Source organism: Spinacia oleracea, chromosome 4 (genome assembly GCF_020520425.1).
Source record: "Spinacia oleracea cultivar Varoflay chromosome 4, BTI_SOV_V1, whole genome shotgun sequence".
NCBI classification, from domain to species: Eukaryota; Viridiplantae; Streptophyta; class Magnoliopsida; order Caryophyllales; family Amaranthaceae; genus Spinacia; species Spinacia oleracea.
This window is the reverse complement of record NC_079490.1, coordinates 73,364,393-73,390,157: the sequence shown is the minus strand read 5'-3', so window position 1 is coordinate 73,390,157 and position 25,765 is coordinate 73,364,393. Positions and strand designations below refer to the sequence as shown.

Genomic DNA, 25,765 nt, shown 5'->3' with positions numbered 1-25,765 from the left:
AGAGATCGTTGAAAGGAAAGAAATCGAGATTTTCAAGGTTGGAACGGACGACAACGTCGCGGATCCATTGACTAAATCGTTTCCACAAGTGAAGCACAACGCACATGTAGCAACCATGGGAATCAAGCATGTTGGAGACTGTATTTGATTCACTACTAGAAAATTCGCTTACAGAGGCAAGTCATAATTGCCTCTAAAAACGAAGATGTAGCCTCTAATGAGGTTTTAAAGCAAAAAAGTGGATGCCTCTAATAAGTCCGTCGCTAATTAGTGGTTGCCTCTAAAGGCCCCTTTTGAGGCAATATGAAGTGTTGCTTCTAAAAGCACATACATTTAGAGGCAATTATATATTCTTGCCTCAAAATATAATTAGGGGCAACATATATCTTTTCCTCAAAATATAATTAGAGGCAACATATATATATTTGCCTCGGGTTATAATTAGAGGCACCCACATATTCTTGCCTCAAAATATAATTAGAGGCATTTGTATATTTTTGCCTCCAAATATAATTAGAGGCTAACATATATAATTCTTGCCTCAAAACATATTCAGAGGCAATATCAAAAGATTGATTCTAAAGACATATATTTAGAAGCAACCATATAATTTTGTCTCAAAATATAATTAGGGTCAGTTACATATGCCCCTAATAATATTAAAATGATATCTAAAACATTCATGTGGTTTTTAGAAGCACCAAAAATAATATATGCAATTTTTATAATATTTTTCATTATTATATATCTTGCTTCAAATTACACAATTTTACAACTAAACCAAAAAATTTCATGAAAATCAACATTGGTATTATTAACTCAAAAAAATGTATGTATAAATAATTACATAATTAGTACCTCTCAAAAATGTCGACATGACTTTACATCAAAATAAGTAAATGACGAATTATTAAAATGAGCAACAAAATATCATTTAAAAATATAAATCTAAAAATACGATGCTATTTTCTTTATCCTCCTGCACCCCTATCTGCAACATAGAAAATGCAACAAAAAAACACAGATTTTGTGTTAGCTTCTGTATAATATAATGTGATCATCCAAATACAAACTTGTTGTTTTTTTATTCAAACGAGGAATAAATCCAGCAAAAAAACAGAAAAAATAAAAAGTAACAGAAATTAAAGGAGATAAGAAAAACAAAATTAAAGCTTATTAGCATATTAGAAGAGAATATATGTTTATTAGCTAACATTGATTTGTTGATTTGTTATGCCTTTAACCAATTCAATTGATGAACATCATCAATATTTACTTGTAAGAAGTGGCTAACCAGTAGAACTTTTGAGCTTTGTGTGATTGGAACGTCCAGACGTATTTAAGTTGTCTACACCTTGTTTGTTCTCTAGAGCCTGTTGTTTGTGGATATTTTCATTCGTAATTTTCATCAGGCAATCCGAACCCATTCATACCAACTATTGGAAACAAGTGCGTGAAATGTAACAAATCTCTATCTAACTCCCTTGCACGAACCAGACAGGTATTAGATATCAGATAATATACCACTTAAAGTGGTTCAACTATCATTGGATTAAACTTGAAATCAATAAACTTGTATTACATCACAAATACAGAAACAGATTGCCCCCACCATGAATCGGAAATTACTTATAGATCCATAATTAGAACCACCAGCCTTGGAGAGTGTAAAAAAGATTTTGAAGATCATGCAGTTTAAAAGAAAGCCAGACTTTTCTACCATGGCGAGTCCTATTCATACATCATGTTGGAAACTTACAATTGTTGCAATCTTGTATGGTTTCCAATCTCTAAAGGCAGGGATTCAGAGAAATGGTTTGGACCAGGACCCCTAAATACATATAGAGTATGACATTTATCAGTATTTATCCCATTTTCTTTTAAAACTGAAATTTCTCTTGTAAAGGAAACAATTTAAACATTTTCTCAGCATAGGAAAATAGGAATCAAAAGAAAACTGAGACTTACATAAGACTCATATGATGTGGATAGCAACAAGGTAAGAGGAGATCTGAAACAGGTATAATTATTTCTTTAGTTTTAGAGTTATGTGCATTATTTGGAATGTTTCAGCATTATATTACACAAGACATGTGAGAATCTCAAATCTGACAAAAAGCATAAGACACATGACATCTCAAATTCAGACTAGAAAGATCTCATTCAAAATAGATTGGATTGCATTAAGATTCCCAGAAAAATGTAAACAGATACTAGAAATCTGATATGAATCCAGACATGAAAATACCAAATATCATTTCTCTCAAAAAATGCTGAGCTCAAGTAAAAGATGAAGCAAACTATTGGATAAAGATATGCAACTTGAGAAACCAAGTGTTGTTGTCTCACCCTAAGCCACGACTGCATACCACTTAGTTGAGCAAGACCCTCATCTCCAGCAAGCCAGCAAGTAATCTACCCAATCCTACAGTATAATTGATGAATATTTGCACTTGTCAGTTGTCATATAGACAAATAAATAAACAGTTGAATTTAGTCCTTGCGCTTCTGAATTGTGTATCAATATAATTGCAATAGATAGATAATAAAATCAAAGTAAGATTTCAATAGTTTGCATAAACCTAATTGAGCAAATTAAAGCAGCTGCAGGCTTTCTCAATTATTTTCAACATATTCAAAGCAGGAACAACATCAATCAGGCATAAACAACAAAGTTCCACAAGAAATTCATCAGTAAACTTAGTAGGGACAAAAACATTAATGTATTACAATAAGGAACCAAATGAAGCAAAGCTGAGCACAAATTGCAGAGAACAATGGGAAACTTGGAAATACTCACATAATTAGATAACCTTGGACGAATTAGGGTTTCATAACATAGAAACCAGAAAATCAAATTAATCGGATAAACTAAACAAAACCCTATTTTTTTTTTAATAAAATCGTAATTTTGAAGCTCAAAACAAGGGGATTTGAGAAAATAATAAAAATTTTGGAAAAAATTACCCACTATTGTTGATAACGATGACTGAGAGAAAGGGACGGCGACGAGTTGACATTGATGATACGAATTTATCAGAGAACTTGAAAGAATTTTATGGAAATATTTGGTCCTTTAGAGTTTTCTGGATGAGAGAAGAGAGCAGCGGAACCAGCAGTGAGAGAGATGAGGGACGTCGGCGAGAAACTCAGGCGACGGCAGTGGAGGCAGCGGGCGGTGGTGGAGTTTGGCGTAGAAGCAGGGTGGATGGTATAGCGTGGGAGAAACCTGGCTTTAAAATGTTTGAGAAAAGAAACCGGCCTCATAACTTTGAGTAATTAGAGTTTGTTCCTCAAATTAGACTTTAGAGTTTGTTCCTAAATTATAGGCTTTGATGTACAAGCTTTACTTTTACTTGTGCAACAACTCTTTACTTTCATATCGGGTTGATTGCTCGGTCTTGTATCGGGTTGATTGCTCGATTTTGTATCGGGTTGAACAAATATGGATTAAGCTAGGTCAGGTTGATGGGTTCATTTGGCTAACTGGTTGATTTTGGTTGATTTTGAAAACTAATGGGTATACTTTGTACGCGTGGTTTCCGATTATAACCAGGGCAATTTGTAATCGAGTTAACAACTATGATTAATTTAATAACCAGTATTGAAAAGTATTAAATGTTTATCATTGTACTGTATTAAATTTTTTATATATTACTTAGGTTTGTGTAATTATAATCGATTAAAATAAAATTTTATAACATATAATAGTGGTATAGAAGTAATTCATTAAGTGGGTATAATATTAAGTAACATTGACATAGTTGACTTGCCAAGTAACATTGACTTGTACGTCCAATTAAATATAATTTACTCTATTTGTCCTTCAATGTTAGTATCTTTTAGAATCTAAGACAATCCAACAATAATACAATTGCCGCATGAATTTCAATAGAATATAACTCATGTAGGTAGGAGAGAAACTATTAAGAGGTTTAATAGGGATAAAATTTTACAGAGTAAACAAGTGGGCCATTTAGATATTTATAAGCTTCTCTTTTAAACTTTCCATGCACGGTAGCTCTTATATATGTAGCATAACTTGTGGCATGGGTGAAGGTTTGTAGTAATGCTTCAATAATAAATTTTAAAAAAAAAGTTGAAATAGGCTTTATCATGTCAATAAGTTTCAATAAATTTCAACCAAGTCAACAAATTCACTCTAACTCTATAGTTTTCTCTCTTGCAAGCATGTATGACTAGGTCCAATTAGTTCAATTAGAATCAATCAAGTATTCAAGTTTAATCAATTCTAATAAGTCCAGTTAAATTTAGGTTTAGGGTTTTAGGTTTTAGGTTTTAGGTTTTAGGGTTTAGGGTTTAAGGGTTTAGGGGTTTAGGGTATAGGGTTGTAGGGTTTAGGGTTGTGGGGTTTTAGGGTTTAAGGTTTTGGCGTAACTTGTTTTTCATTAATATCTTTTGGTGTAACTTATTTTCGTTTCTTTTAATTATAATATTAACAAGTCCATATTCACGGCTATAAACTAAATTTCCGTATTGTTTAAATTAAAATTTAAGTGGAATAATTCTCTCTAAGTACGTATAATTAAGGTCGAAGGTTTCCGAGATGCTTAAGAGAGGTGCTCAAATAGTGTTGAAGCTTTTAGTGATAGATGGGTCTGGCCCGAACTCCGTGCAGATTGTACATGGGGTGTTCAATGACACCTGAAGTATATAAGAACCTTCATCAATATTAATTATATATACTTCATACCAAGCATTTGTTATGTTCGACAAAATAAGTTCAGATAAAGAACCAACCCATTCTTTTTACAAAAAACATATCGATTTAGGTCATTTAGCTCAACCAATTCAGATAATTTTACTCTTTTGTCATGTGAATGACTTATCAAGTCCAATCAGTTCCTGTAATTAAATTTCAATCATACCAATCAGGTCCATTAAGGTAAGTTATAGTTAGAAGAAGTTCAAATGTTATAATTTGAACATAACGCACGCACCTTTAGTAATATTTCAAACTTGGTCAATTATTTTAACAAAGTAAAACATAGCCACCCGATCATAAGTAACATTGAATTATATCCATTGAGTGTAAACAAGTTCAAACAACATAAAAACGAAATTAAAGCTTATTAGCATATTAGAAGAGAATATATGTTTATTAAAGCTTATTAGCATATTAGAAGAGAATATATGTATTCCCCTACAGTCTTTACAGACTCCAGCATAGGAATGTTGTTTCCAATAAGAAGTATGTCGTCTACATACAAGACTAGGAATGCAATTTTACTCCCACTGACTTTCTTGTATACACAAGATTCGTCCCGATTCTTGATGAAGCCAAACTTGTTGACTGCTTCATCAAATCGTTTATTCCAACTCCTTGATGCCTGCTTTAGTCCGTAGATGGACTTCTTAAGATTGCATACCTTTCCTTGGTTCTTTTGATCAACAAAACCCTCCGGCTGCGTCATAAACGCAGTCTCTTCAAGAACACCATTCAAGAAGGCAGTTTTGAAATCCATTTGCCATATTTCATAATCATGAAACGCGGCAATCACAAGGATTATCTGAATAGACTTAAGCATAGCGACTGGAGAAAAGGTTTCATCGTAGTCAACGCTGTGAACTTGCCTGTAACCTTTTGCTACCAATCTAGCCTTGTATATGTATACAATTTCATCCTTGTCTTTCTTCAATTTGAAGACCCATTTGCATCCGATAGGTGTAAACCCATCCTGCAAATCTACCAAATCCCAGATTTGATTTTCAGACATGGAGTCTATCTCAGATTTCATGGCCTCTAACCATTTAGTGGAGCTTGGGCTCGTCATAGCTTGCTTGTAGGTCATAGGTTCATCACTATCTAATATGAGAACTTCTAAGTTTTCTGTCGAGAGGATGCCTGTACGTCCATCTGTCCGGCTGAACCTTAGTTGTATGTGACCTACAAGGGGCAACAACGTCTTGAGGAACTACTCCCAATGCTCTTCTAAAGGCCTTGGAGATTCTTCACCTTGAACTGCTTCTAAAGAGTTCTTGGTTCGTTGTTCATCTCGAATCTCTTCGAGCTCTATTATTCTCCCACTTGTCATTTTGGAAATGTGATTTCTTTCCAAAAAGACACCGTCACAAGCAAAGAATACCTTGTTCTTTGACTTGTTGTAGAAGTAATACCCCTTAGTTTCTTTCGGATACCCAACGAAGAAACATTTGGAGCCTGTCCGAAATTAATCGCTTGACATATGCTTCGCAACCCCAAATCTTTAGAAAAGACAACTTTGGAAGTTTCCCAGTCCATAATTCGTATGAAGTCTTTTCAACAGCTTTTGACGGAGCACGATTCAGTGTGAGTACTGCTGTTTGCAACGCATGTCCCCATAATTGTAAAGGAAGTTCGGCTTGACCCATCATTGACCTGACCATATCGAGTAAGGTCCTGTTTCTACGTTTCGACACTCCATTCCATTGAGGTGTCCCCGGAGCAGTCAATTCAGAAAGAATACCACATTCTTTTAGATGGTCATCAAACGCGTGGCTAAGATATTCACCTCCTCGATCTGATCTTAGAGCTTTGATTTTCTTGCCATGTTGATTCTCTACTTCATTTTGAAATTCTCGGAATTTCTCAAACGATTTAGACTTGTGTTTCACTAAGTAAATATAGCCATATCTACTGAAATCGTCCGTAATCTTTTAATGGAGGGGACTACACCAAGTTCACCTATGAACTTCATTATCCAAATAGCTTCCTTTGCTGCTTCATGTGCAACAATGTACTCCGCTTCAGTTGTAGAATCTGCAATGGTGCTTTGCTTAACACTTTTCGAGCTTACTGCTCCTCCGTTGAGGCAGAAGACAAACCCAGACTGTGATCTGAAATCATCCTTGTCGGTTTGGAAACTTGTATCCGTATAGCCTTTAACAATTAATTCATCATCTCCACCATAGACCAGGAAATCATCTTTGTGCCTTTTCAGGTACTTCAAAATATTCTTGGCAGCAGTCTAATGTGCCTCTCCTGGGTCTGACTGGTATCTGCTCGTAGCACTGAGTGCGTACGCACCATCCGGGCGTGTACATATCATAACATACATTATTGAACCAATCAATGATGCATATGGAATCCCACTCATTCGTTTACGCTCATCCAGTGTTTTTGGGCACTGAGTCTTGCTTAGAGTCATTCCATGAGACATGGGTAGGTAGCCTCGCTTGGAGTCTGCCATATTGAACCTTTCAAGCACCTTATTGATATAAGTGCTTTGACTAAGTCCAATCATCTTTTTAGATCTATCTCTGCAAATCTTGATGCCCAGTATGTATTGTGTTTCTCCTAGATCCTTCATCGAAAAACATTTCCCAAGCCAAATCTTGACAGAGTTCAACATAGGAATGTCATTTCCGATAAGTAATATGTCGTCGACATATAATACTAGAAAAGCAATTTTTCTCCCACTGACCTTCTTGTATACACAAGATTCGTCTGCGTTCTTGACGAAGCCAAAGTCACTGATTGCTTCATCAAAACGTATATTGCAGCTCCTTGATGCTTGCTTTAATTCGTAGATGGATTTCTTAAGCTTGCATACCTTTTTAGCATTCTTTGGATCCTCAAAACCCTCAGGCTGTGTCATAAACACAGTTTCTGTTAAAACTCCGTTTAAGAAAGCGGTTTTGACATCCATCTGCCATATTTCGTAATCGTATTAGGCAACGATTGCTAACATTATCTGAATAGACTTTAGCATTGCAACTGGTAAAAAGGTTTCATCGTAATCCACACCGTGGACTTGCCTGTAACCTTTTACAACCAATCTAGCTTTGAAAACATCTATTTTCCTGTCCTTGTCCTTTTTCAGTTTGAAAACCCATTTGCTTCCTATGGCTTGGTAGCCATCTGGCAAATCGACCAAATCCCAAACTTGGTTTTCAGACATGGAGTCTAATTCAGATTGCATGGCTTCTTGCCATTGCTTGGAGCTAGGGCTCGTCATAGCTTGTTTGTAAGTCGCAAGTTCATCACTTTCAAGTAATAGAACTTCATGGCTCTCGTTCGTTAAAATACCTAAGTACCTTTCCGGTTGAGACCTATATCTCTGCGATCTACGCGGGGTTACATTTCTAGATGGTCCTAGATTCTCACCAGCTTCTTCTAAAGATCTCTGAGTTTCAACCTGAATGTCATCTTGAGCATTCTCTAGAGTTTGTTGTTCGACTCGAATTTCTTCGAGTTCTACTTTTCTCCCACTTGTCATTTTAGAAATGTGATCTCTTTCCAAAAAGATACCATCTCGAGCAACAAACACCTTGTTCTCAGATGTATTGTAGAAGTAATACCCCTTTGTTTCCTTTGGATAGCCCACAAGGATACATTTGTCAGATTTTGGTTGAAGTTTGTCTGAAATCAATCATTTGACGTATACTTCACAACCCCAAATCTTAAGAAAAGACACATTTGGAGGCTTTCCAAACCATAACTCATATGGAGTCTTTTCAACAGCTTTAGACGGAGCTCTATTTATAGTGAGTGTAGCTGTGTTTAGTGCATGTCCCCAAAATTCTATTGGAAGTTCGGCCTGACCCATCATTGATCTAACCATGTCTAGCAAGGTTCTATTCCTCTGTTCTGACACACCGTTCCATTGAGGTGTTCCGGGAGGAGTCAATTCTGATAGAATTCCATATTCTTTTAGATGGTCATCAAATTCATAGCTCAGATATTCATCAGTGAAAGTGATAAAGTAGCTGAAACCACCTCTGGCATTTGTACTCATTGGTCCACATACATCTGTATGGATTAAACCCAATAGTTCAGTTGTTGTTGCTTTGTCATTTTGCCAAGTAAGCATGATTCGCATTTACCATAATTAGTCAAATGGTTCTAGAATTCCTTCCTTTTGAAGTTTCTCTATGCGTTTCATGTTAATAAGGCCTAATCGACAATGCCACGGATATGAGAGATCTGAATCATTCTTTTTGGCATTTTTTGTATTTATGTCATAAACTTGTTTGTCATGATCTAATAAATAAAGTTCATTGACTAATCTAGCAGATCCATAAAACATCTCTTTAAAATAAAACGAGCAACTATTGTCTTTTATTAAAAAGGAAAATCCCTTAGCATCTAAGCAAGAAACAGAAATGATGTTTTTAGTAAGACTTGGAACATGGAAACACTCTTCTAGTTCCAAAACTAGCCCAGAGGTACAGCTAATGTAGCAATCCGTGCTCCATTTCCCACTCGTTGGTCGACTTCAACCTTCTACTTCTTCTTAGTCCCTGCGAATTGGAACATAAGTGTGAGCCACAACCTGTATCTAACACCCAAGAAGTTGAATTAGCAAGTATACAGTTTATAACGAAAATACCTGAAGATGGAACGACTGTTCCGTTCTTCTGATCTTCCTTAAGCTTTGGACATTCTCTCTTGTAATGGCCAATTCCATCACAATAAAGACAGCTTGATGTGGACTTATCCTGCTTTGTCTTCTTTCTTGACTCAGCATTGCCCTTGGACTTTCCACCTTCCTTCACTACAAGAAAATTTAGATACAGAGGCAACACCTTGAGGCAATTCATTTTTTATGGCCTCTAAAAGTGCATTTTGGCATTAGTTAATTATGGTAGCCTCTAAAAGTTATTTTTAGGGTCGGTGAAATTTAGCCTGCCCCTAAAAGTACTTTTTAGCATTAATAAAATAATGGTTGCCCCTAAAAAGTTTCTTTAGCATCAAAAGAAATTAAGTTGCCCCTTAAAAGTACCTTTTAACATTAATGGAATAATATTTGCCTCTAAACCTGTTTTTTAGCGTCAATGAAATTTACGTTGCCCCTAAAAAGTACTTTTTAGCATTAATGAAATAGTGGTTGCCTCTAAAATATTTTTTTAGCATCAGAAAATAATGGTTGCCTCTATAACTTTTTTTTTAGCATCAATGAAATTTACGTTGCCCCTAAAAAGTACTTTTTAGCATTAATGAAATAATGGTTGCCTCTAAAACATTTTTTTAGCATCAAAAAATAATGTTTGCCTCTATAACTTTTTTTTAGCATCAATGAAATTTATGTTGCCCCTAAAAAGTACATTTTAACATTAATGAAATAATGGTTGCCTCTAAAACATTTTTTTTAACATCATAAAATAATGGTTTCCTTTAAAACTTCTTTTTTAACATCAATTAAAATTTTGTTGCCCCTAAAAAGTACTTTTTAACATTAATGAAATAATGATTGCCTCTAAAATATTTTTTTTAGCATCAGTGAAATTTAAGTTACCCCTAAAAAGTACTTTTTAGCATTAATGAGGTAATGGTTGCCTCTAAAATATTTTTTAGCATCAGTGAAAAATAAATTGCCCCTAAAAAAGTATTTTTTAACATTAATGAAGTAATGGTTGCCTCTAAAAAAGATTTTAATTGTCCCTTTTTTTTTTAGCTTTAATAAAATAATGTTTTACTCTAAAACCTTTTTTTTTTAGTATCAATGAAATTTATGATGCCCCTAAAAAGTACTTTTTAGCATTAAACAAATTTTAGGTAAAGTCTTTAATTTTTATTGTTCGTTTTTTTGCTTTTCATCCATATTTTGTTCTCCTAACCGTGGTTTTTACATTATTCTGTTCATTTCTCCTACTTATTTTTCATGAATTAGCTAGGTTTCTGTTTTTTTTTTCTTGGATTAATAAGGGTATGATAAACTAAAGTAAACGATCAATCAATAGAAGAATAATATTATAAATTAATTGTAGTCAATGTGGGATTCGAACCTACATCATTGTGCAATTGCACAAAGCTGTGCCAGTTGAGCTAATACACTCTTTTTATTGGTATAGTGTCATGGTAGTTTTAAGAGGAGAAAACAAAGTGTAGTGACATATTAGAGTGTGAAGCTTCATATAAAACAAAGGGTAGTGGCATTATTAGTTCACATAGTCTTTTATTATCTTAAGTGAACCCATGCGAACCAGAATTTCTGTGCTAACTAATGAGAACAATTATGCCCATGTAGTTAGTACTAGCTCGGAGAATGAATTAAAGAAGTTGAAAGACGCTGCTAACTTTTATCTAGCCTAACTGATCAGAATAACGAGCAATGATCAACAACAGAAACAAGAAAAACAACCAACACAACGCCAAGCAAAACAATCAACAAAGTTGCACGTCATGTACTACAGATCAAGTTCTTTTACACAAATATGTGCATTCATTTCGAAAATCTCATAAAATTTGCACATCTGCTATAATAGTTCAACAATTAGCGCGTGTTACACTTAAGTTTTCCATCTGATATAACAGTTCAAAAATAAGCTCCAGTTACCTATGCAAAACTACAAAAACCAACCAAAAAACTAGAAAAGTCAATTGAGGTCAACTTTTGTATAAACTAGTCTTTTACAAACTATAATTTTCACACATCAAGCATGCTTCAACACCCTTTGCAGCACTTTCCAGTCATCACCAGCACGTATTTATGAAACCAGCACAGGGAGAGTAAAGAATCCCCCACCGATCCCTCGAGTTGAATAGATCTCCTGTTTCAAAATTATAAGATAAAAAATAAGAAAAAAACCAAAAGACGTGGAATAAAGAAACATTTACAAGCCAACAAGCACAACTACCGGGGCTACACTTCATCTGTTGACCCGATCAGACCTGAAGTGTGCCTGGTTTAGCTCGAATGTATTTTCTGAGTTCCCGTAGTCTTGTAGCAGACTGATCAGAACCTAGAGCTTTGGTATTGTTCAGTGCAGCTTTGGGTCTGGGTTAGTTCAACAAATGGTGAAGGTTAGATGGGTTTTGGAGGCTGCAGTACTTGGTAAATTGAATTCTTAGTGTTGTTTTCTTGTCCTGAGTTGGTTCTTGGATAAGCGGAATTTGGTACCTCCCAAGGATCGATTTATAGGTGGCTGCTAATGCTGATCTTCTGGGAGCCTCTTTTGGATGATTGGAAGAGGTAGATTACCAGTTGAACCTTAAAAGAAGCATAGAAAAATATCGTTTAAAAATCGTTGACTCTTGTATAACATATCCTACCAAATGTCCTTACATTTGCAGTTTTTCTACATTGTCTTCCTCAATACGTAATTAAATAGCATGGCAACCTGGCATTGGCTCAAAAATCCTTTGACTATTCTATGATATAATTTAAAATAGCAAACTGATAACCCTTGCATCAACACAAATTATGAATTCGGTACTTAACAGTTCTGCATGTCTCTATCAATAAACTGAATAACCAAGAGTTATCTGCTCTAATTGCAAACCAAGCAAGATATGGAGATAATGGAAACTTGAAACGAACTTGGAATTTTAATCACCCAAATTCTACTGATTTAGATTGGAATAGATGAATTAGGCTAGGCAGTTTTGAACTGACTGTCGATTGAATTTAAAAAGTGTTATACTGCAAAAAAATTAGGGTTTTTGATTGAGAGAGAATGTATACCATAAATTGAATTTGTGTAAACAATACACATGTTCTAATCATGAAAACGACGAATGCACCATGGGAGTGTCTAATATATGATACATGAAGCATTTGAAAGAGAAAAGTAAGTGACTGATCTACTAGGAGGGAGGGGAATTGAGTATTTCAACATAGTCCGGATAACATGCTCAAATGACTAATTATTTAATAGCAGGGCTACATCTAGGCACGCTCTAAGAATCAAACTTACGTTTAGGTACAGAGATGTGTGACAGTCATGACAAGGCAACACAAGAGCATCTTTAAAAAAAACAGTAATGACAAAGCAAGGCATGAGAATCTTTAAAAGAAATTAAACAGAGAAAAAAAGTAGCTTGATGATATGAATGAGAAGGATACCTATATGAAGCGGCAGGGTCAGAAGAGAACAAGCTCTTTAAAAGGCCTGTTTCAGAAAGACCCACAATATTAGAAGGGATACAATCACTAAAACACGCACATGCCATCAAAGTCCCCATCATGAGACAATTAGCTTAATGAAAACTAGATACTGACTATAGGTTTCAAGAATCATTGCACCATATTCAAATGCCAACCCTACTGTTGCTCAATACCCTACCAGCAAAGGAACATCACATGCCGAAGATCAGAACAACAAATCATATCAGAACTCAACACAACTGAACAACACTCGGTGAAACAGAACAAAAGCAATCAAAATCAGACTAGTACACAGTCACACAGAGCAGAATCACAAACAACTACAATCCATCAGTCCCTACTTGTTTGACTCATCTAATTCATTTACAATTTTAATTATCTCCAACAGAAGCAATGATCAACAGAAACAAGCAAAACAACCTACACAATACCAAGAAAAACAACCAACACATTGCGAAGAAAAATATCACCAAACACTTCTAAATGTTAACATATTCACCTGACATCCTGTCATATTTTTCAGAAACCGAGGAGGCAACTAAAGAGTTATAGGATCATAATCATGGAGGTTAAAGATTGAACTAGCACATACTTTCCAAGGAATTGAAACTTTTGTTCTTCACAAATACCAAACCTCTCCAACGCATCAGTATTTGTGCTGCTAACGACATTAGGTGGTTTTGCATTTGTAGAAGAGGGTTCAAAGTCATACTAAGAAGACATTTTGGCATTAAGCGCTAGCCATCAAACATATTAACCAAAAATCATTGACCTGAAAGTCTGAAACGGAAAAGGCATTGAACTCGTTTAAAATGGCATTAAGCGCTAGCTTCAATTTTTGATGTGAATTGTTCGATATTGCAAATCTGGCACCAGAATTACACTAAAAATTCAATCAATTCTTACTAATTTAAGCTAATTAACTTTTGCCAGAAAAAAAAAATTGCACGCCACTGTCCCAGTTATCATACCTATTGCCTCAATCAGGATTCAAGGTTAGCTATGGACAATATCAACAATTCAAGCCTAAAAATAACAAACAGGCATTTGAAGTCAAAATACTCAATCAAAAGTTAAAAAAAAGGACTTAATTCACAAATAAATCAAACCCTAGATTCAGCAAAACCAACATCAAAACAACAGCAATGTACTCGATCAAGGGCGGGGACAGGTAAACCTTGACGCATTTCCCAGGCTTCAAAATCCGATCTTGGATGAGGATTGACAATTAGAGAAATCAAAACCCTGTATTTTCTTGAAGAGTATGAGTGTAATTGATGCAAATTGCCGGTTTTGAATATTCTCAATCCAACGTCACTAGTGATAGCCAATAACAGGTGTTGGTGCTGGAGAATTAATTGACGACGATGTACACCTAGAAGGTTGGTGAGACTGCTTAAAAGCTAGTGCAGGCTGCAAGCAGGTCAAAGCAAGATAGAGTAACAAGGAGGGTTTTACTGCTTAAAAGCAACTAACAAAAAGGCACAATCTACACACTATTGTCATTTAAAGGAACACACAGTCGTGGCACATAACCCAAACAGTAGCAAAGAGGTTGTAAATTTTGTAATAACATATTGACATTGTGTAAATGAATTTTGCACGAAACTATAAAGACAATATAATTGAGCAAGAAATCAGACTACAGATCCAAGCAATAAGATCTAACTTATAACCTAAATCAGTACAGAGACCATCATAACCGGACATTCAAGCGAGAAGTAATCAGGGAAGTGTTTTTCTTCAATGCCCAGAACATTAAGGGCACATTCATTATCCCGGATATAATAGCAACATTCATCAATAAAAATATTAATTCTCAGAGATTTGCATTACGCCAATACAAACGAAAAAGTACAAAGTGGAAGTCGATGTAACCTACTTTGATTTAGAGTTTGACAAAAATATCCAAGTTTCCCTCCTCAAATCAAAGGTATACAAGTAAACAGTACTAATATCCAGGTGAATACATCCGTTTTACACCTACCACCAGAACAAATGCAACGCCTAAAGGCTATAAATTTAAGCATAAACTGCTTCAAAAGGATTATGAAGTAAGTAATTACTATCATAGATTTCTTAATTTTCGGAATAAGAAATTTGAACATGTCAGTTTGACTCCCTTTTCTTATGGTATAACCCTAAAGTTCAAATTACAAAATCGACCAAAATATCTAACCAATTTGCAATATTTCCATTCAATTGAACCAAAATCAATCTCAGGGCAGACAAGGAGAGAGGTAGGACCGTTGGTTGTGTAGGAACATATAGATGCATAAAGCGGAATTTCAGGAAACAATTTCCTAACATCTATCACAGGATCTCATGCATAACAATAGTATAGATCAGATTAAGTCGAAAGAATAATCACCTTTGAAGCGTGTTCTCCCGTTCGTATGCAAGCTTCGAAGATCTTAGAGCCCCACTTGTTGCTCCTCTACTCAGTCCTCAAGCACGAATTGAATCCCACGTATGCTAGTACGGAAGAGAACGATCACAATCTGTCTCTTGCTTTGTTTGGGATGTACGGCGTTTAGAGAATTAGAATTAGGGTTTTTGTGTTTTCCTTTTGTCAGATATTGAATGAACGTGATTTCTAAATCCCTGACATTATAACTATTATAATGTGAGAGTTTTAGGTTAACACAAAACCAAAGCCCAACATTCTTCCCTTAACAGACCGGTTGCCATCGGGCCTTTTGGGCCCATTCCAATTAATGCTTATATGTGTGACCTTATAGGATTAATATATTTTAGTTGTAGGTCCAATCAATATTGTCCTGCTAATCACATTTATTCTCTAGAAAGCAAATATGATTACTAAAATAATTAACTTATTATCTTCATAATTAATTCCTATTTATATTTAGTAATTGCCGGAAATGTCTAAGGACATAATTCCTTCAATCTCCCACTTGTCCGAAGACAAGAACGCAATGCTAAATTCCTTAAGTCTCTTAATGCCAAAATTTGATAACACACTGTTATTCTCAAATTCTAGTTTCTTGATCGCCGAGTTCGAACTGTTCAAATAAAGATTAACTTTTAATCCCATTCCGCATGGCCATGCAATTTTCAGTTCTCGCTCATCAAGAGGCCCAGACACCATTCCTATCAAATAGGAGGACTTATTCACTCTTGTATGACCATAACTCCCACTCAATTCTTAGCCCACCTGATCACTGCCTTTATAACCTCCTTTTACGGTGCGGCGTTTAACAGCGTCAAAGTTAAACTAATTGTCTCGTGGTTATTAAGACATACTCATGTCTAAGGAATCCACTAAATATAGAAGTTTGATTCTACTTTTAGAATCTAGTTAGGTCAAGTCACAATGCATCAAGTATACATCCATATAATCAATTAGACATCCCTATGTCTCCATAGCCCATGGAACTGCACTATCAATTAATTACATGCTAGTCTTCACATAAATCACTTATGTCCAATTTAGTGATTTAGACTAGGGACTTAATAAGTTGTGATTTTAGTTCACTTTATAGGGTTCCATTATCAAAACGTTTTCGATAATCCTATTTGAAAACACAAGTTATTTGGACATTTTATTTAATACTAAACCAAACAATTAAATAAGAATGAACTTTTATTGATAAACATTCAAAGCATAATAAATGTCTTTACAATTGTAAACATAAAGTAAACAAACTAAAGCCATTCTCCCATATGCCTAAGCCCCATAGACCTAGTATGACTCTCATGCTTAGGTTGAGCAAGCGGTTTAGTCAGAGGATCAGCCACGTTATCCTCAGTATGAACCTTGCTTACTTTCACATCCCCTCTTTCAACGATCTCTCGAATAAGATGGAATCTCCTGAGCACATGTTTGGATTTTTGGTGCGATCTGGGTTCCTTGGACTGGGAAATGGCACCATTGTTGTCACAATACAATTCAATGCCATTTTCAATGCTAGGAACTACACCAAGTTCACTAATGAACTTTTTGATCCAAACAGCTTCTTTTGCTGCATCACTTGCTGCAATATACTCAGCCTCTGTTGTAGAATCTGCGATGGTACTCTGCTTAGAACTCTTCCAGCTCACAGCCCCTCCATTTAGACAAAATATGAAACCAGATTGTGATCGGAAATCATCTTTGTCACTTTGGAAGCTTGCATCGGTGTATCCAGTGGCAACCAACTCATTATCTCCACCATAGACCAAGAAATCATCCTTAGTCCTTCTTAAGTACTTAAGGATATTCTTTGCTGCCATCCAGTGCACCTCTCCTGGGTTTGACTGGTATCTGCTGCACATACTCAAAGCATATGCAACATCCGGTCGAGTGCATACCATGGCATACATAATGGACCCTACTGCAGAGGCATAAGGAACATTACTCATGCGCTTGACCTCATCAGGTGTCGAAGGACACTGAGTCTTGCCAAGTGAAATGCCATGTTGCATGGGAATGAAACCTCTTTTGGAGTTTTCCAGCTTGAACCTTGCAAGAACCTTATCAATATAAGTCTCTTGGCTAATTCCAATCAGCCTTTTGGATCTATCTCTATGGATCCTTATTCCCAAGATGTATTCAGCTTCTCCTAGGTCTTTCATGGAAAAACAACTTTTAAGCCATTCCTTGACTGACTCAAGCATGGTCTTGTCGTTTCCTATGAGAAGTATGTCATCCACATACAAGACTAGGAAAGCAATACTACTCCCACTCAACTTCTTGTATATACAAGATTCCTCTTCATTTCTGAGGAAGCCAAAAGATTTGACTGCCTCATCAAATCTGAGGTTCCAACTCCGGGATGCTTGCTTAAGCCCATAAATGGACTTCTTAAGCTTGCAAACTTTTCTTGGACTGTTTGGATCTTCAAAACCTTGTGGTTGTGTCATGTACACATCCTCTTTCAACAACCCATTCAAGAAAGCGGTTTTGACGCCCATCTGCCAGATCTCATAGTCATGAAAGGCAGCAATCGCAAGAATTATCCTAATGGATTTCAGCATGGCTACTGGTGAGAAGGTTTCATCATAGTCAATACCATGAATTTGTCTAAAACCTTTTGCCACTAGTCTTGCCTTAAAGACATCAATGTTTCCATCTTTGTCCTTTTTCAGTTTGAAAATCCATTTGCAACCTATGGGTTTAACCCCATCAGGCAAAGCAACCAAGTCCCATACTTGATTTTCAAACATCGAATCCATTTCGGATCTCATGGCTTCAAGCCATTTCTCGGAGTCTTGACTCGTCAAAGCATTTGTGTAGCTAGTAGGTTCCTCATGTTCTAAAATCTCTATTTCAGAACTTTCAGTCAAAAGGAAATCAATATATCTCTTTGACGGAATGACAGTCCTACTAGACCTACGTTGGGGAACAACAGGAGAAGTTTCCACCTCATTAGGTTGAGGGACTTCGCATGGATTATCTCCAAGTGGGACGGTAGAAGGCGCATGAATGGAATGCACCGCCTCCTGAGCATTTTCATGCTGGGTCGTCTCTGACGAGGTGTGAACCTCATCCATTTGTTGCTCATCTCGAATTTCTTCGAGATATACATTACTCCCACTTGTTTTTCTGGAAATAAACTCCTTTTCCAGAAAGACACCATCGCGAGCAACAAACACTTTGTTTTCGCTTTGGTTGTAGAAGTAGTATCCCTTAGTCTGTTTTGGGTAACCCACAAAAAGACACTTATCGGACTTGGGTGAAAGCTTATCAGAAAGTAAACGTTTTACATAAACTTCACAACCCCATGTCCTTAGAAAAGACAATTTCGGAACTTTTCCAGTCCACATCTCATATGGCGTCTTTTCTACTGCTTTGGACGGAGCTCTGTTGAGTGTGAATGCCGCTGTTTCAAGCGCAAATCCCCAAAATGAGGCAGGAAGGTTAGCAAGACTCATCATGGACCGAACCATATCTAATAAAGTTCGATTCCTTCTTTCGGAAACCCCATTCAACTGTGGTGTCCCTGGTGGAGTCAATTGCGAAAGTATTCCACAATCTTTCAAATGATCATCAAACTCTTGAGATAAATATTCACCACCACGATCGGATCGCAATGCTTTAATTTTCTTTCCAAGTTGGTTTTGTACTTCATTTTGGAATTCCTTGAACTTTTCAAAGGATTCCGACTTATGTCGCATGAGGTAAACATATCCAAATCTGCTCACATCATCAGTAAAAGTAATGAAATACCCGTACCCTCCCCTAGCCAAAGTACTCATAGGTCCGCACACATCAGTATGTATGAGGGCTAAAAGATCATTGGCCCTTTCACTTGAGCCTGTGAAAGGAGATTTTGTCATTTTCCCCATTAAGCAAAACTCACATACTTCAAATGATTCAAAATCAAATGATTTGAGAATTCCATCCTTATGAAGTTTCTCTATGCGCTTTGAGCTTATGTGGCCTAATCGACAATGCCATAGGTAAGTAGGGTTCAAATCATTTGGTTTGTGTTTCTTGTTTTCTATGTGATAGATATGGTTTTGTAAGTCTAGTACATACAAACCATTTGATAATTTAGCAGAGACATAGAACATACCATTCAAATATGCTGAACAACAATTATTCATAATTTGAAATGAAAAACCTTCCGAATCCAAAATCGGAATAGAAATTATGTTCTTGGTAATAACTGGAACGTAATAACAATTATAAAGTTCTAATATTAAACCAGAAGGCAAGCGTAAACTATAATCTCCTACAGCTAAAGCAGCAACTCTTGCTCCATTGCCTACTCGGAGATCCACTTCGCCTTTGCTCAAGCTCCTACTTCTTTTTAGTCCCTGCACATTACCAATAATGTGAGATCCACAAGAGGTATCAAATACCCAAGAAGCAGTTGTAGCTAAATTAACTTCTATGACATAGATACCTGAAGTTAAAGCACCGGTCTTCTTATCCTCCAGATATTTGGGGCAGTTCCTCTTCCAATGACCAATCTTGTGGCAGTGGTAGCACTCATGTTGAGCAGCTACCTTAGCCTTGGGAGTGGCCTTTGGCTTGGTTGAAGAGTTCTCATTGGCAACTACCTTGCCCTTGTTCTTCTTCATGGGAGCCCCTTTCTTCTTGAACTGCTTACCTTTACTAACCATTAGAACATCCTTATGTTTAGGTTTACTTGGTAAGTTTCTCTCAGCCTGAATTAGTGAACCATGCAACTCTTGCAGGGTAGCCTCCCCTCCTTGCATGTAGAAGTTCAACTTAAAGTTATGAAAATCTTCAGGCAAGGATCTGATGACTATGTCAGTTGCCAGGTCCTTAGGATAAGGGAAACCCAATTTCTCCATGGTCTGAAAATGTCCAATCAAATCGAACACATGCGGACCAACGGGCTTCCCCTCTTCCAACTTGGAATCCAGAAGTTTGCAGTTTGCTTCAAATCTCTCCAATCTAGCATTTTTCTGAAACAAAGTTTTCAGTTGCTGGATTATGCTGTAGGCATCCAGACCATCAAAACGTTTTTGATACTCTGGTTCCATGCAAGCAAGCATCAAGCATGTTACTTGCAAGGAGTTATCCTCTAGAGTTTGTCTAGCTCGCTTTTGAGCTGCAGTAGCATTTTCTGGCAAGGGTTCAGGTAGAGGATTTTCAAGAACACTTTCTTTTCCTTCCGCTCTGAGAACAATTCTCACAGCCATTTGCCATTGTAGGAAGTTGGTAGCATTCAGTTTGTCTTTTTCAATTAGAGGGCGCAAGTTAAAAGTAGAGTTGTTTGCACCAGACATGATAACTACAATAAAAAGTAAAGCAAGATTCAATATAATGTTTATCAAAAGTAGCAATTAAACAAATTCAATTCACTACTACCCTTTATTCAAAATTAGAAGTCCCCATTGAATAAAGAATTAACCAAGATCCCCTCCCACTACAATCAAACGGACTTTGGCCCTGCTACTTTAATTTATAGTATTCGAGGTAAGTAAAATTTTACTAATTATAACTGATTATAACTCTTGGTAGACAGGTTAACAACTCTTTGTATTTTCCTATCTCTTAGCTTCAAAACCCAAAACTTTGTCTTTTGATAGTTTTGTTGAGTTAAATCAAACATTAACATGTAAGTTTCAAAAACCTACCCTACTATCCCCGGAATTATAAGCAACACCCTGCTTTGGCAGAACCTATTACTCATGATCTAAGGCTTTATAGGTGTTGTATGGAAAAGCACTTAAACTCAATATTATTTTGGGACCTAAGTTTACTATGTTGGTTAATTAAAAGTGAACACATTGCTTTAAATAACCACATACATAAACTCAATAAGCATTTTAAGGCAATATAAAATGCATAAAAATAAATGTGATCCTAGTATGGCCCCTAAAAAATAAGCTCAAATCTTCTTGGGTTTCTGTTCATCTTTCTTGGATCTCCATCCTTGAATTTTTGATTGAACTTTCTTACTTCATCGAACTCATAATACGAACTTTATAATCTAATTTAAACTTTTAAATTAAATTACAACAATACAGAACGATGCGCAGATCGTATTTCAAAATTTACAAGAATACAAAACGATACGCAGATCGTATTTTCTATCCTATTTTGGGCCATACTAGTCACTCGCCTGTAACAAAATATCATATATATTCCATACACGCATATAATATCAAACAATATTAAACACAAATTATTTACTTATTAACTGTTAATAAGCAAATAATATTTCCAAAATGATTATAAAAACTTAAACAATTTAAGTTTAACATTATTTATGAATCTTTATTATTTTAATTTCAATTACTATTTAAATATGGCAATAATCTCATTAGGTTAACACAAAACCAAAGCCCAACAAGTTATAAAGGCAGTGATCAGGTGGGCTAAGAATTGAGTGGGAGTTATGGTCATACAAGAGTGAATAAGTCCTCCTATTTGATAGGAATGGTGTCTGGGCCTCTTGATGAGCGAGAACTGAAAATTGCATGGCCATGCGGAATGGGATTAAAAGTTAATCTTTATTTGAACAGTTCGAACTCGGCGATCAAGAAACTAGAATTTGAGAATAACAGTGTGTTATCAAATTTTGGCATTAAGAGACTTAAGGAATTTAGCATTGCGTTCTTGTCTTCGGACAAGTGGGAGATTGAAGGAATTATGTCCTTAGACATTTCCGGCAATTACTAAATATAAATAGGAATTAATTATGAAGATAATAAGTTAATTATTTTAGTAATCATATTTGCTTGCTAGAGAATAAATGTGATTAGCAGGACAATATTGATTGGACCTACAACTAAAATATATTAATCCTATAAGGTCACACATATAAGCATTAATTGGAATGGACCCAAAAGGCCCGATGGCAACCGGTCTGTTAAGGGAAGAATGTTGGGCTTTGGTTTTGTGTTAACCTAAAACTCTCACATTATAATAGTTATAATGTCAGGGATTTAGAAATCACGTTCATTCAATATCTGACAAAAGGAAAACACAAAAACCCTAATTCTAATTCTCTAAACGCCGTACATCCCAAACAAAGCAAGAGACAGATTGTGATCGTTCTCTTCCGTACTAGCATACGTGGGATTCAATTCGTGCTTGTGGACTGATTAGAGGATCAACAAGTGGGGCTCTAAGATCTTCGAAGCTTGCATACGAACGGGAGAACACGCTTCAAAGGTGATTATTCTTTCGACTTAATCTGATCTATACTATTGTTATGCATGAGATCCTGTGATAGATGTTAGGAAATTGTTTCCTGAAATTCCGCTTTATGCATCTATATGTTCCTACACAACCAACGGTCCTACCTCTCTCCTTGTCTGCCCTGAGATTGATTTTGGTTCAATTGAATGGAAATATTGCAAATTGGTTGGATATTTTGGTCGATTTTGTAATTTGAACTTTAGGGTTATACCATAAGAAAAGGGAGTCAAACTGACATGTTCAATTTTCTTATTCCGAAAATTAAGAAATCTATGATAGTAATTACTTACTTCAGAATCCTTTTGAAGCAGTTTATGCTTAAATTTATAGCCTTTAGGCGTTGCATTTGTTCTGGTGGTAGGTGTAAAACGGATGTATTCACCTGGATATTAGTACTGTTTACTTGTATACCTTTGATCCAAGTTTCCCTCCTCAAATCAAAGGTATACAAGTAAACAGTACTAATATCCAGGTGAATACATCCGTTTTACACCTACCACCAGAACAAATGCAACGCCTAAAGGCTATAAATTTAAGCATAAACTGCTTCAAAAGGATTCTGAAGTAAGTAATTACTATCATAGATTTCTTAATTTTCGGAATAAGAAATTTGAACATGTCAGTTTGACTCCCTTTTCTTATGGTATAACCCTAAAGTTCAAATTACAAAATCGACCAAAATATCCAACCAATTTGCAATATTTCCATTCAATTGAACCAAAATCAATCTCAGGGCAGACAAGGAGAGAGGTAGGACCGTTGGTTGTGTAGGAACATATAGATGCATAAAGCGGAATTTCAGGAAACAATTTCCTAACATCTATCACAGGATCTCATGCATAACAATAGTATAGATCAGATTAAGTCGAAAGAATAATCACCTTTGAAGCGTGTTCTCCCGTTCATATGCAAGCTTCGAAGATCTTAGAGCCCCACTTGTTGCTCCTCTACTCAGTCCACAAGCACGAATTGAATCCCACGTATGCTAGTACGGAAGAGAATGATCACAATCTGTCTCTTGCTTTGTTTGGGATGTACGGCGTTTAGAGAATTAGAATTAGGGTTTTTGTGTTTTCCTTTTGTCAGATATTGAATGAACGTGATTTCTAAATCCCTGACATTATAACTATTATAATGTGAGAGTTTTAGGTTAACACAAAACCAAAGCCCAACATTCTTCCCTTAACAGACCGGTTGCCATCGGGCCTTTTGGGCCCATTCCAATTAATGCTTATATGTGTGACCTTATAGGATTAATATATTTTAGTTGTAGGTCCAATCAATATTGTCCTGCTAATCACATTTATTCTCTAGCAAGCAAATATGATTACTAAAATAATTAACTTATTATCTTCATAATTAATTCCTATTTATATTTAGTAATTGCCGGAAATGTCTAAGGACATAATTCCTTCAGGTTGGTGATAAAAGATCAATTAATCATAACATATTTTAAGTAAATTTTGCATAAAATAACATTATTTGACTCTTAGCAAGACAATATTTAGGGTTTCAGCTGCAAAATCAACAAAAACAACAACATTAATAAAAAAAATTAAAGGTAAATGGAAAGAGGAGTTACCGTCCTTCGGTAGGACGAGACTCGAGAAAAACAAGGCGGCCATGACCATCGACGGCGATTCAACTGAGGCTCTTCAATTCTCACCGCTACCGATGACATCGGCGGTGGTCTTCGACTTTCACGAGCGCTTTGGATGTCACGGCCATGGATATTATCCTCTGGAATCGGTGATGAGAGGAAATAAAGCAAAGTTGAGGAGGGAGGAGAGAGGAAAGAGAATATAGCAAGAGGATGCTGAAGCGATCGGCGATGCAAACAAAGGAAATGTGAGCAAAAAGTTGGCACTTGAATGAAAAGTTCCCGCCGGCACTTGGCAGGTTACATAACCCGGGAAGCCCCAAATTATTTTCCCGCTGAAGGTTTTGAAGTATTTAAGGTTTAGAGTGGCAGGATCTATATTTGGGTTATTGATTACGATTAATCAACGGTTAGATTTGGATTGGAAGGTGTTATGTAATTTTTTTTTTTTTTTGACATAGGCTTAAATTTGCATAGAACTTAACATGATTACAACCTATAACTAAAAGCTACCAAAACATTACACTGGACTTTAGTAGCTACTTCCTCCGTTCCTAAATAGTTGCACCGTTTTAACTTTCATGTTTGCCAACGCATGACTTTGACCATCAATACTTATAATTATGTATTAGTAAACATTATAAAAAAGTTGATATATTTAAAATATATATTAAGACAAACCTAATAATACTTTGTATAATAATTTTTAATTTTATTTATTAGTAGAAAATTGAGGTCAAAGCAAGACAAGTGAATAGTGTCAATAGTCAAAATGGTGCAACTATTTAGGAACGGAGGAAGTATTATACAAAAACTAAATAACACAACTGAATTAGTTGTTTCTCCTTGTATTCCCTGGTTGCTCAAAACCAGTGGTTGATTTCCACATTTGGTTGTCATTTCTTCGTCGAGGACAGACCCGAAGCTGGAATGGTAGACTGTAGGAGAGATCTCTGGAAACCTGTGACACTTGACAGACAAGAAAAGAAGGGGAAGAAAAGGACCTTCACGAGTTGGTTGAGACAACATTGTAAGCGAAACACTTTGCTCACAAAAAAGAGTCATTACCCATGACTCAGAAAGCATACTATGAACCCTCAAAAATTGAGGAGCAGCGTTTAAATAAAGGATTTTGAAAGCGACCAGAATAAATCTAATCGCTAACCTAAAAAGAGAATTAATTGAAATATTAACTCTCAAGAACCAACTAACAGCCAAATCCCATGAACAACAAGCCCTACTTCCACACAAACCTCCTTCCCTTAACCAGATTAACACCAATGCCAAGACCACTAACCAAAGACGCACTTCACCAAAACTTAAACACCCTAATTTGGTATAGGAGAGGACACTTATTCTCCTCACCTTCATCCTCCTGCAATCTATTTCCACCCCTATTGCTTCCTCAAAGCATCCCCACAACGACCATAACCAAAAACCATAATCACATAAAAACCCCATAATATAAAACCACACATGACCAAAAATCATAACTACCACAGGGAATTTGCTAACCAGTTCAAAGAGACACCAACAAACTAATTTCATCAAAATAAAAAAAATAACCCAAAAGTTACTTAACATACTAAAACCAGAGAAAGTCATAAACAACAAGGCAAGGACTACAAAGGACACGAATTTGGCCAAAACCTACTCCTAATCTTCACCTTTACCGTCAAGATCGGTGTTATCCGACACTACAAGATGGCG

The 25,765-nt window shown here is 36.0% G+C and overlaps 2 long non-coding RNA genes across 3 annotated transcripts; both read right to left on the bottom strand.

Annotated features, from left to right (window-relative positions):
- Nucleotides 1–834: 834 nt before the first annotated feature.
- LOC110796382 (uncharacterized) lies at nucleotides 835–3,300 on the bottom strand. Its single transcript, XR_002535569.2, has 3 exons — nucleotides 2,968–3,300; nucleotides 2,350–2,425; nucleotides 835–991 (listed from the first exon to the last, which is right to left on the bottom strand). It is a non-coding gene; the product is annotated as an uncharacterized lncRNA (long non-coding RNA).
- A 7,842-nt stretch (nucleotides 3,301–11,142) lies between these two features.
- On the bottom strand, nucleotides 11,143–14,316 carry LOC110778179 (uncharacterized). Of its 2 annotated transcripts, XR_002530688.2 has the most exons (4): nucleotides 14,008–14,316; nucleotides 12,789–12,834; nucleotides 11,581–11,933; nucleotides 11,143–11,493 (listed from the first exon to the last, which is right to left on the bottom strand). It is a non-coding gene; the product is annotated as an uncharacterized lncRNA (long non-coding RNA). The 2 variants fall into 2 exon arrangements; XR_002530687.2 differs by lacking the exon at nucleotides 11,581–11,933.
- Between the last annotated feature and the right edge of the window lie 11,449 nt (nucleotides 14,317–25,765).